Genomic DNA, 13,283 nt, shown 5'->3' on the forward strand with positions numbered 1-13,283 from the left:
AGAAGGATAAAAAACGCTCATAGAGTTGCAAGATTTCCAGAAGTCCCAGACAAAATGCTGTTACACCTGGTAGATTCAGCACATAGAAGATTATGCTGGGGTATCCCAGAAATGCTGGACTTCTTACATATACCTTGTAAGGCTATTCTAAACGTGCACTCACCATGAGCACAATTCATGCTCCAGAGAGTAGAGGCCCCACGTGTGTTGCTCTTGCGGGTGTTTGGAGGATCTTCCAAAGAAGAATTTAGAAAGACAAAAAATGTGCAGTCCCCAAGTGTTGTTTTGCTGAGATCTCACTCCCTTCTGTGTTGTCTACCATCAGGTAGGTCTGTGCTGAAGTCCTTTGGAGAGCCTGGGTGCCATCACTTCACATTACTTCAAGTATCATTTTACTTCAAATACCAAGCATCTACTAGGACCTAGGAGATAAACTAAAATTCAGCAGGCAGCCGTCTAACAGATAACTAGCAAGGGAACCGTATTACAGCTTAGCTAATCACTTTTCTTCCAGAAATATTAAATATCTCTTCCTACATACAAGGAGACTTAAACAACAGGGAAGATACTCCTCCAAGGTGACCCACTAAGCCAAGTGACAGAGATAAGAATAGACTCTGTCTCCCAAATCCTCACACAGTCTGACCTGCAAATATCCATCACTTGTGCAACCACCGCGGCAACAGTAAGGACATGCCAAGGTCACTGTGGGGAGCTGAAGACAGTGTTGTGACTACTGAGGCACAAGGCACAGAGATTTTTCAGGAAATGTGATAAAAAAGCAGATCCTAGGAGAAATAGGCAATTAAATAAAAGCAGACTGTGTATATTAGTACATGAGAAAACAGAAGAGTATGGAATAAATGCTGACAAGTTGTGATAGAGAGTGTGACCCTCTGTCATGATTACTTACCCTGTTATTGGGGAAAGTGAGGTACCATTCGTGTTGGACTACTGCTCTGACTATGATGTGCAGAGATGTGCTGTGACTTGAAAGTTCCTTTCCCAGGTATATTCCTATCAGGGGAGGCCACTGGTATGTGGCCAATGATGCTGCTTCTCTGTTTTTTTTCAGCCAGTTGCCAGGAAAATGTTCTTGTTTTTAACCCTGTACAAATGACCACAGTACTGTCACAGCCATTTTTCAGTACTTTTGTAAAGACATTTCGTCCTAGAACAGAACTTAACTGTCCATGCAAATACCTCACTTCTGTCCCAGCTCACATGTTATTTTCTATAGACAGAGCTTTTTTGATAGCTCTGGCTATGCACAGAAAGAAATTTTGTGTTCTTCAGCTGCTAAGGATAAATCCTGGCTTTGGGCACAGTGAGTACAAAGTAAATGGAGCCAAGTGTGACAGAGTGAACAGTAAAAGCAAGGACATATTCAGGAGTAAGAGAAAACCAGCAATTCAAGGCAAACAGCAGACACAGTGCTATCTGCAGTTCACACCTCAGAGGTTCCTCTGGTTGTCTGACGACATATGTTGTTCTCCCATTTTGCAAAAATGGATTTCAAATCTAATTACCAAATTCACATAAAAACCCAAGGGTAAATTTATGAATTCAAAATGTTGCTTTGAGGGCAGCATATGTGTGTGGGGAGAAGCCAACTGTAACCCACCATGATATGAAATATCTCGTTTACTCCTACTTACAAACAAAGCCGACTTCTTCACTGATTTTCCCATAGTGTCTGCAGGTGACTCCATGCAAGCTGTGAGTGTGCAGCAAAACCCACAGCCCACTGCACCCCTCTGAGCACAAACAGGTAGCAGGAGAGCCAAGAGGCACTTGAGGGCAGCTCTGCCCATGCCCACAGCATAGGGTGTGGTGGAGGGACATGCAGCACACTGGTGGTGTCCCAGGAGTGACAAGGCTGTGGGCTGCTGCACAGAAATGGATGGAAAGGATTACACAGGAAGCAGACTTGTATATCCCCTCAAAGGGCAGATATTTTCCAGGATATGGGACTTAGAGAAACTAAGTGCAAAAGCACTTGAGGAGCATCAAAGAAAGTCCCAGCGCTGGATCTGAAGAGACCGAGGAGAGCAGAATGATGGAGACCATGAGCTCCTCAGGACAAAACAGAAAGGTGAATTTCCAGATAAAGCTGGAGCTTCCTTCTCTTGCAGAAGAAGGAGATGGGTTCTGTAGTCCCTGCACTCCTCTGTGCTGATCTGCAGCCCCATTCTCTTTCAGTAACAGACTGGGCAGAGAGATTACAACCACTTACTGCAGTGAGGGAGTGAGATCATTTATTCTAGCAATGTCACTGCTTGCCACCATAAGGATAGCACTCCTGCAGAACAGTCTCCTGGCAATACCCTTCTGTTATCAAGCATCATAAATCTTTTTGATGAAGAGCAAGCTATTAAAAGTGCAGAGCTTTGCTAGTAGTGCACTAAAAGTGTATGGGAGGTGTTTGCTGCTTCCTGAGCACTTTCCTGGATGTCTGTGAAACCTTTCCTGGTGTCAGCTTTCCTTCAATCTCAGCAGTAATAAAATATTGTGGAGTGACTTCATTCATTGCCTTTTACCTCTGAGAACCTATGGTGAATTTGTCTCAAGTTTTTAAAGTGTGTTCTCGGTGGATGGATGGAGAACAGGTGTACCAAACTCACTTTATTTTCCTTTACGTGCTTTATCCTGCAGCTGAAAGTGTTCAGCTTGGAGCTATATGTCAACATTTCAAACCTCAAAAATGTGACAGGTTGGGAATCACACATGCTCCCAGAATAATCAGTTAGCCATAGTGATTATGTATATGCTGCAGCTGAGAAAGAGACTTATAGGAACAGGCTTGGAAACCGCAGATGGTCTTCTAGGAATCACTCAAGTGCACAGTGTTCCTACTTCAGCTAGCAGAGCCAGTGTTGAAGGAGGAGGTAGTTTTAATGAAGAATTTGGTTTCCATGAATATCATCAAACACTTTCTCTGGCCCAGGTCTGTGTCCAAAGTCTTTGCCCAATGCATCACCCAATACACTGTGTTTTTGTCAAAGTGAGAATGCAGGTAGGAACGAAGTCTTAACAAAAAAGATGGCCAACAATAACTTCTCAATGTTTCTCTCAACCTGCTCTCAGCTATCCTTCATTCTCGTGCAAAACCAAATTGATTAGTTAAAACACTGGTAGTTTCCATTTTAACCTCTGTGGCTTTGCACTGGAATGAAATGGATACATCTGAAAATTGTTCCTGAGGTAATTTTTCCTGTTAGCTATTATCTGCTGAAGTTTTAACGCAGGCTGGCCCTCTGCTGATGCTCTGTTCAGCAGGCACAACAGCAGAAAGCAGCAGCCTCAGGGTTTGGAGGTTTAACAGTTGATTTCTCTCCAAATCAGTAGCTAAGCTTGGCTTTAACCAACAGTTAAAGCCAACTGTAACCCTCCCTTTAGCTTCCAGTGAACTGTGGACGTGTGTCACCAACAGGGATTTGGGTGAGAGAAAGATGGGCTCTTGCAAATGGAAATAAACAACTATAAAGTAAATCTTGGTCAAATGCAAAATAAGCCATCAGCACTCAGAAAACCCTGCCTAGTTTGCAGTGCTTAGAGACTGTTCATTTTCTCCCCTCAAAAATCAAGGGAGATTTTCTGGTATCACAGTGCAATAGGCTCTTTAGAGATTTTTTTCTAAATATAGCTTTAAAATTATTCAGTAGAGTTAAAAGGGGTCCTCACAGTGGATTAGCCCTTGGTTGTCTGCATGACACCATAGGGGAAGGAAAACAAGGATGATTGCAAACCTCTAGGGTCAGCTCAGACTTCAGCGTAAATCAGAGGCACCTGTTCCATTTAGAACCCTGCTTAGGTGTTCACGAGTGCATAGAAGTCATCCTGACATCAAGTGTGCAGCTGTGGGGACACACTGTACTTGAGAAGAGGCAAAATCATCATCTTTGTGGTATTTAGAGCCTAAAGTTCAGTAAAAAAAAATCTGTTCATGTGTGCTAATGTCGCATACATTTTCCTGATGCTTCTCTGAACCTTAGTTTTGTCAGTATATTATTTGAAGGGCAAAAATAACAAAAGAGTTGCAATGGGAGCACTCATCTTTAACAAAAAATAGCTATCATCAGTCCTATCTTCACATGATTTTAATGAAATGTCTTTGTAAGACACAGAGCATGACTATTGCCCAGCTTCCCATTGTGGTCTTGTTCTTGCAAGGTCACGGGGCAGTATGTGGGTCTGAGGAGGAACATGCAGGGAGCCCTGAGTGATGTGAACTGTCCTTTTTCTCCACCTCCATCTGATTTATGTTCCTTCACTGTCACCTTGTATCTGTAATGCAGCTGAGTGTAGGGAATGCAAATTTCTAAAGAAAGCACATTTCAAAATAATGTCCCACTTTAAAAAATATTAACGAACTCTCCAGAGTTTTTAAAATCATAACCCTTCATTCTTTGCTTCATAAATGTTAATTTTCAAGTATGCTGAACTAATATGACAACATTGCAGCTGTGCAAAAGGAAGATGGCTAAAAATAGCTGTAGTGCTATATCCACAATTAATAACACCTCACTCATCATGTCCAAACATGACAGTGCCAGGCCAACAGCATCATTTTGATGCCAGCTGCCTTGTGCAAGTGGACAATGAGGAATAGAGTACAGGAGGAAAGGAAATCCCACAAATGAAGGTAAGAATTGCATTGGTGGAAAATGAGAGGAGTGATTCATGCAGGGCAGGCACCAGTGGGAAAGCAGGGGTCTGTGCTTGGCAGGAGAGAGCCAAACAAACAGATGTGGAGAAGGTGATGTTCATCTGCCACAGGCAATGTCTGACCAGGAAATGGGCATCCAGTGCTGAGGTGCTGGGCTTTTTGCATCCATTTCCATGGTAGATCCCCCATGTCCCTTAGAAAACTTGCAGATGTAAAGATCTGTGCTGAGGTGTCTCACAACTGTGACAGAAGGGACATGAAGTTGCCTCTTACATGGAGTCCAGTGCCAGTAGCCACCAGATTGCCCAACCTCACTCCGGATAAAGCTGATGGTCATTTCTTTCTTCACAGCACTGTTACATAACTGATTTTTTTTGCAGATATTCATATGCTTGAATCAAGAAAGTTCACGTATATGTAGAAAAAATATAGAGATAACAAAATCACGTTCATTACGTTGCTTGAAGATTGCACCCTTTTGATGGGCAAATTACTTGGCATGAGCTATGTTTTCATGCTTCCTGTCCTATTTGCTCATTGCTCAGGGCATGCCAGAGCTGTTGAAAATACTAAAACTTTGAGAGGTTCTTGCCTTATATCTAATGATCTATCTAATGATCTAACAAATAGATCATTAAAAAACTCTACTGCACACATTCATGTTAAAGAGATGGAAATAGCAAGCATGTTATTTGCATTTTTTTGTTTGTTTTGCTTTAATTGAAAACATTTCCTCCTCTTTCCCCACTTCAAACACCGAGGAAAAAACACATTTTGTTGTCCAGATCAGAGTAAGGGAAGTTAGCTTCTGGTCAAAACCTGCTTACAAGATTTATGTCATCAAATACATAAAGACAGAGCTTGGGGCATGAAAATGATGAGTTGTAGGAAAGGGCTGGTTGTAAGAAAGTGTTAACACATTTATTATAGCTCTAGGGAAAGGTGTATTTTGCATTCTTATCAGACCAGCTGTTAATATATTATAAAGGCACTAAATTTTGCATCTGGTTTTGAAAACCCAGATGGAGTCACATGATCAATGCAATATTAGTTTATCAGAACTATTTTTTTAACTATCGAATGCTTTTCTACATTAGACTTAAAACTGAATAATCTGGCCATTACGGCCTACACACAGCAATGGTATTTCTGCTTATATTAATTTTGTTGTCAAAGATACAGCTGTTGTAGGAAATATTTTGAATTTTTAGTACCATCTGGTGTGCTGAAAGAAAAAGAAGTGCTTTAAACGTTGGCATAAATCCATTTTCTAAGTGGGTAATATTGGTGCTTTGAGAAAGGGGCTGTCAGAGCAGGAGATGAGAAGAGTTGTTAATCCAGGCTGTTTTCATCATTCTATTGCACTACAAACCCTACCCTATCTTGATAAAACAAACATGTTTATGCCTCCTAGAGAATTCAGAATGGCTCATCATTACTAAATACATTTGCATTATCCAAGGAATTGACTTTCAGCTATGCTGGGAAATGACAGATTCAGAGATTGCACAAACCAGGAAGCACAGGGAGCTGAGTCTGAGTGCAGAGGCTATTGAAATACCTCCTCCCAGGGGTAAGAACGTGCCTGGTGGCCTCTCTGCAATGCTCCTATTTTCCCTGTTCTCTTCACGCATTTAGAACCCAAAATCTTACTGCTCCAGCCTGAATTTGCTGCGTGGATAAATGAATGTGAGATCAACCTTTATCACACGGTTAGCTCAGAGAGAATAATCTAAGCTTTCTATAGGAATGTTGGATGACTGTGTTACAGTTCATACATCATACCTTCTGAGCAGTCATTTCCTATTGCGGGGAACTGGGTTAGAGGAGTAGCAGCAGCAATAAGGTAATACAGTGTTTCCATAGGGAGCCCTGAAATCTTCATTCATTAAGTCTCCACTGCAGCTGCAAGCATTAAGACAATCCTAAAAACATGGAAGTTGCAGAGGACAAAAATAAAGCATTTGTTCCAGGGAAAAAATAAGTTGAAATTCACTCCGCAAACATTTTCATTAAGTCACCAAAATCTGTTTTGAAAGCACACCTCAGTATCCAAGTCTTAAATCTGTAATCAGCTTTGCAACTGTCCTTTCAACAAAAGAGATTTCATAGTGACGGACTGCCAGCATTGCCCAAATCCTTCAAAGTTCTGTGGAAAAAGTTGCTCGTAAACCTGTGGAGATCAGGAACCGTGTGCTGGTGCTGCAGGTCTACAGCAGGCTGCACGTACAGCCTGGTTAGAGAACGCTTGGAAGTGCCAACGCATGGACCAAAGGTAGCCACTGGCACATGGACTGCTTTTCTGTCCAAAAATAAAGCATACATTTGAGACAATCATGCAAAAATTCATTTTTCCCATCCTTACATAAATTATGGGCTTTGTACAACATCATTTTGTTGGATTATTAACTACAACAAAATAAATTCATTTTTATCAAATTAATACTAAAACCTGCTAGTATCCTCTACTGCTATTTCACTAGTGCCCCTGTACAAGCAATCATAACCATTTTTCTGGGAAGCGTTGACTTATACCTCACCTCCCTGCCACAGACATTCACTTTCACAAGTACTAAACTGAATATTCACTTTATTGATTCCATGGTACCAAGGACCCTTAACAGTTAATGGTGTGCAAAGTCACTCCAGTTACGCATACTTCTCACACGACTGCCTATGGTAGGAGCAGAGTAGATGTTTTGAATACCACTTTGAATAAACATTAGAACTAGATTATTTGACACAAAAGCTTGCTAAAATTTAGTTTTCCTAAATGGCTGCTGCATCACCACACTGGAGGGTTGAAATCAAGTCCAAGAACCGAAAACAGGACTGAGACCCATCATAATTATTTCCCATTGGAAAAGTATTTGGTTTTGCATAAGCATTTTGTAGCAGCAGGAGACCATCCTGTGATGATATTCCCTTCCACTGACATTATCACTTAATTCCCTTCTTTTTGAAGGTTTTTATAGGGATTGGGTGCAGCTGTTTCTCATCAGCCCCTTCTTATTAGAGTTTCTAAGACTCCTGATTAATTTAGAGCCTGTTTCAGCTGCTGCTTAAGGAGATAGAACATCTTGCTCTCACCCTTCTCAGTTTGCTGTTTCTAATAGCTTTTAAAAAGTTGCGTGTAGTATTAATAATGTTGTTTATGAGCAAACATATGCATAAGCTCAAGGTATTTTCTTATTCTCAAGAGTTAGATTATTTCCCTCTACCTATCTTTTAATTTTTTTACAATCCTAATTTGTAGGGTTATATAAAAGCAGGAGGGGAGTGTTCATTCAAGCTCTAAAGAGACTCTTGTATTGTCTGATACTGGAAGGAGTTGAATGATGCTAAGCTCTGCCTGAAAATGGGTCACTCATAGAACCCTGTAAGACTGGGTCACTGTAGTTCTTTCTCCTAGTGGTTGTGTGTATGTGTTCTCAGAGATTTAGTATACAGTCTTGCACAAGAGGAGTGTCACCTTTTTCAGCTCACAAGGGAGGCTGTTTTTAGCAACTAGCAAACGCTGTGCTGCATCAGTGCTTCTGATGGCTTTTCAAGCATATACCAAAAGAGTATGGGTAAACTAAAGGGCTTCTGCCAGTGACTGTGCAGCTTGGGTGTTAGAGGGTTAGAAGAGAGGAGAAAGGTGCCTTGAAGACCAAAAGGACAGCTAAAGGAAAGGGTGCTTTGGGGATGAGAAAAGAAAAACATTGCTATTGTTGGAGAGAGGACCTTAGAAAAATTTAGTGCCTGAAACACTAGGCAAGCATTTCTGTAGGCTGCAAGCATTTCTAAGGCTTTAGATATGTTTCAGTTAATGCTATTTCTTTTTTCCAGAGTCTCCTGATTGCTTAGTATGTTGCAGCCTTCATTTTCCCAGACACTTGTCTTGAATTGGGTGAATTTCTTCAGAATCTGGGAGCAAGTGCACTGCTACAACACGCAAATATTTCTAAAAACTTTATGTTCACCAATAAATTTCAAATGCTGTTTCTTCCTGCCAGTTTATCAGAAAGGTTGAAATAAGGAAAACCAGTACATTTCTTATCAGGTTGTTCAAAAGACAATGTAAAACTGTCGTAAGATGGTGCATTTTATCTGCTGATTGCACTTTTAAAAAGTGACCTTAGTAATATCTTAGTTTTATGCAGGGTGTCTAATCAGCCATACATAGATAATGTTTTTACATAAAGAATCTGCAATGACTTTAACTAGGACCATGCATCTTGAGGTTCTGCTGCACAGCTTTTCCAGTGAAGAATGTGTGTTCCTTGTCCACAAACACATGCTAACTACAGCCAGTTACCTTATTTTTTGCTTAATTCAGTTTTAGGACGGAAAGTTCTTCAATTGTATAGCAGAGCAAACCTCTTGAAGAGCCTGGGGTGATGATGACTGCAACGAGGAAAGCCGACAAACAACAAAAAAGCCACAAGCATGATTTACTTTACCAGTGCAAAAAGAAAACTTGAGCAGAGCCTGATGAAATGCTAAGGAGAGAGAAGGGACACAGAGCTCTTGACTGACAGATGTTTTACTTAACTTAGCAGGTAAATATAGTGTTTAACAAAAGAACTGTGTTCCTGGTAGTACCAGTCTCCAGTAATTCAGTTAAAATGTGTTAGTTACAAGTTACACAAGAGCTAATTAACTCTGCAGTATGCATTAGGAATAGGGTTCAGACCGATTTGGGGTGCCCCCAAAGAAAGCTGGGCAGTGCAGGGTCTCGGAATGGTACAGCCAACACTGTGAGTTTTGTACTTCAGTGCCCTATTGCTTTCTGCTGCTTAAAGGCTTTTGCATCTAAGGTTGTTGCATGATATATATAATGCACGATAAACTTTATTTTTCTATCTGAGTAGCTTCAGATTTTCTGCTACTTAAAAACAAAGGCCATGATTGTAGGACTAATTTACTAACTGGATGTTTATTCTCTCTCCATCTTGTTTTACTTTGCTATCAAAACATATTTTGTTTCTGTTAATCTAGAAATTTAAGCTGCAATAATCTAAAGCTATTTACCCTGAATGAAACTATTCACACAGAGTTTTAATATGCTGTAACTTATATAAATTGACTTCACACCTTCAGTTGATTGATTTATTTAGCTTTCCTGAGTGACCCTGTGTAGGCAGCCCAAACTGTTTCATTAGTAAAATGAGGACTACCCTTCAGGCTGTATCTCTTTCAGCTGTTCTCAGCCCCTATCCAGCTCTTTTTCATTACCCTGAGAATTAAAAATCTTGCAAGAGGCCTGAGGCCAAATTCAGCTCATTGCTGTGGACTATACTTATGATTCAGCCTTTCTTTCACCCTAAGGAGGGTCTATTTCCACCTCTGCTGCTGCAACACCTTTTCCTCCCTTTTAAGCAGATTTGCAGTCAAACATCTCAGCCTGATGCACCAGGACATCTAGCATCACCCACACACCTCATATTTTGTTTTTCTCCAACATTTTTTCTGCTTATATGTTGCTATATTATTTTTTTTCGGCAACCTTTTTCAACAAGAACCATCTAATATAAATTTCCTACCAACCAACTATTGCAAATCAAAAATTGCAATGTAGGAAATGCAGGAGTGCCCCCTCTTGTCTGCTCTCGAGTAAAACACTTTTCTGTGAATTTTGCTTTACCTGTCAATTTGCATTTATTTACAAGTTGAAATGGAATAAAATAAAGATGTTCACAGCCTGATAAGTGGAGATGTGTGCATGTGTTTGCAGAATGAACCCCTCTGATGCTCTTTTTTCGTGGGGAGGGAATTCAGAAGTACAGGCATATGTAGCACAGAATGAGTGTTAAGTTTCTGCCCACTCCACACTCTTCATTGTTTTATCTGCAGACAGAGATGCTTTTGATATTGCTTTGATCAGAAAGATCATAGCTAATAAAATATTCTCTTTTTTTCTCAGACACTTGAACCTTTGGATTCCCTTTTCCTTGATTCAGGATCTTCAAAACGGCTACATTGTGGTATGAAGAAATCTGATTTCCCAGATATTAACTCATAAATATTAACATTCTCAAAGTCCCTCTAGAATAACTTAGGAAAATAATTATGTCTATCCTTTTGGAATATTCTAGGTGATGAGAATGGAAGTGGTAAATGGAAACCACAAAAAGAATTACCTTTAGGAGGTCTAGTTCACCTGTGGTTACTGTACCTGTACTGTCATCTTAGGTTAGCAAAACCAGCTGCTGTCAGGGGGCTGCAGGGTGAGGTGAATGAGCTCACAGACAGGCTGTTGAATAGGATTCATTGGGAAGTGGGTCCATGTAATGACCTGTAGGTCTACATTTTGTTGTGTGTTAGTGGGAGACTTTATTTGCTTATTCATCTCTTCATTCATTTTAGCAAGACCTTTATGAAATTAGAAACAACAGCCATCCTAAAGTTCAGCAAAGCCCTTTATCTGAGCCATGTGTGACTGTCATCCATGTGGACAGGCGGCCCGTGGCCAAACATGCAGGGAAACCTCCAGCTTCTTGCAGAAGACCAGATGAATGTGTGGAGGTCATTTCAAATGTGAAATTTCTAAGCTGTAGGTTTGTGCATTTCCTCATAAAGATCCTTGCAAATTTTCATCTTGAAGTTCTGCAACACAGCCTGATTTTCTTTCTCCTTGCCTCATCTCCATTCTCTCACACAGCTTTTGGTTTGCTACTGGAAAGTGACCCCTTGAGACAAAATTAATCTTATTTCAGGAACTGTGCCCACAAAACAAGGAGATGAATGTTAAGTTCTGGTTAGTATTAAAGAAAAATAAAACAGTACAGATTAAAGCCCATGCGTAGCCAGTGCTTGTGAGCAGTGCCAAAATGACGATTACAGAGAAGAAAGGCTCTGATTTAGCTGGGTAACATGTAATCCAAGGGCTATGCTATACTGCTAACAAGTCTAGATACTAGGACTGTGTCTATACCATCTAATTAATATGGCACTTTGCCTGCCCTAATGAGTTCAATTTTTTTAATTAGGCCAGGCAGGATGCTATGCTGATGTGGCCATGCCACTCTGAGACCTTAGTGAGTATCTCAGCAGGCCATAGCATTATACCACATAGACCCAAGAGCTTGTTGGCACGTGGGATCCCACTCTGTGTTGTACAGGACGTAGCAGATCTACCTGTAGTCTTTCTTCAGTGTTAATCCTCTGCTGAACTCCAAGAGTGAGTGAAATGATCGAAGAATGTGTGTTTGTACTGAAGTACTCTACTAAGGAAGAATCCTATAGCTCTTTGTGGGCCTCACATGGCAACCATGGTGCCTATATTTACTTAAAATAGCACTTAATATATAAGTATTTATATAAATACTTTAAAAAGTATTCATATATGCTGCTCTTTCCAGTAGTAGCAAGTTGATATCACTGATTCACAAAGGGGAAGCTATGAATAAGGTGGGTCAAGTTACTTGTCCTAAAGCAGTGGACCTCCCGTCTGGTGGCATGTTGAACAAGAGATCTGTATCACTTCAATTCCCTCTGCAGAAACCCATAGCTACTAAACTCAAAAAGGGTAATACACCCATTTTTGGCTAAAACTGTAGATTTTCCACTTAAAATGTCATAAACAATCAAAGTTTCTGAGATCATGCTCTCTGTGCATCTGCCCAGGAGAATGTCCTTGCACCTGCTGCCTGCATTTCACATGGGCTAATGAAATTTATAAAGCTACTCAGTTCTTATAAGGTTTGTGAGAAAGGGTACCTGCTTGTGGTGCCTCACAGCAGGAGAGAGCCCACAGAGAGCTCTGCAGAAAGCATGTTTCAGGACTTTGCCTTATTAGTCTACAAATAATTGACTCCCCAGTCACATTTTATTTCTCTGAGGTAGATTTCACTGAAGAAGCTTCATGACTCAAATGTGTAACTGAGTTAAAATGTCAGTCATCCACAAACAGCAAGTCCACCAGCACTCAGGTTTACTGAGTCTAGGACTGTAGCGAGGATGGGTCTCCCAGAACTGCTCGTGCATCAGAAGGCTGGTATCAGTGTCCTTGCTGATGTTACCTGAGTCTTTGGGAGATGAAATTCAACTGCTTCTGATCAAAGCCATTTTTTCATTCAAGCCCTCGAATGCTAGCTTATTATTTTCTTTACAGCTATGGTGTATTTTCACTCTCCTATGATATTCTTCTCAGATGAGGCTGCACTGTATTGCCTCAGATCTATGCCAGAAAGAATTACAGATGTTTCAAAGGAAGTGTGCAGAAACCGTGCAGCTGAAACAGAATAAATTATGCTTAAAATCAAGGAAATGTCCTAATAAGTGAGAAATGTACCAATTTCTCCTTGAGCTTTTTTCCTTGCTGCTACCACCTGTGTTTATTTTTATTTTTTTATTTTTATTTTATAGTGTGGTACAGCAGCTGGTTCTTCCAACGAAAAAGTCTGTAGTAAGACCAAAGTTTTAAAGGATTTTTGTAATTTCTTACATTTTCTAACTTCAGAATATTTCAGCAAAATGTAGAGGTATATGTCTTTATCTGTAGGACAGAAAAAACATGCTTCTGGAAAAGCTGTTAGAACTGCACCCTCCCTCCTCCTTTCTGACAAACTACAGGTTGAGCATTTGACCCAGCAGTCACCAAGTACATCCCCAGGTGTTTCCAGAAGTG

General features: G+C 40.5%; 1 long non-coding RNA gene across 1 annotated transcript; it reads left to right on the forward strand.

Moving 5' to 3' along the window:
• Positions 1 to 7,672: 7,672 nt before the first annotated feature.
• LOC109365971 lies at positions 7,673 to 12,983 on the forward strand. The gene is made up of 3 exons (XR_002111905.2): positions 7,673 to 7,850; positions 8,991 to 9,213; positions 10,578 to 12,983. It is a non-coding gene; the product is annotated as an uncharacterized LOC109365971 (long non-coding RNA).
• Positions 12,984 to 13,283: the final 300 nt, after the last annotated feature.

This window comes from Meleagris gallopavo, chromosome 1 (assembly GCF_000146605.3).
Source record: "Meleagris gallopavo isolate NT-WF06-2002-E0010 breed Aviagen turkey brand Nicholas breeding stock chromosome 1, Turkey_5.1, whole genome shotgun sequence".
NCBI classification, from domain to species: Eukaryota; Metazoa; Chordata; class Aves; order Galliformes; family Phasianidae; genus Meleagris; species Meleagris gallopavo.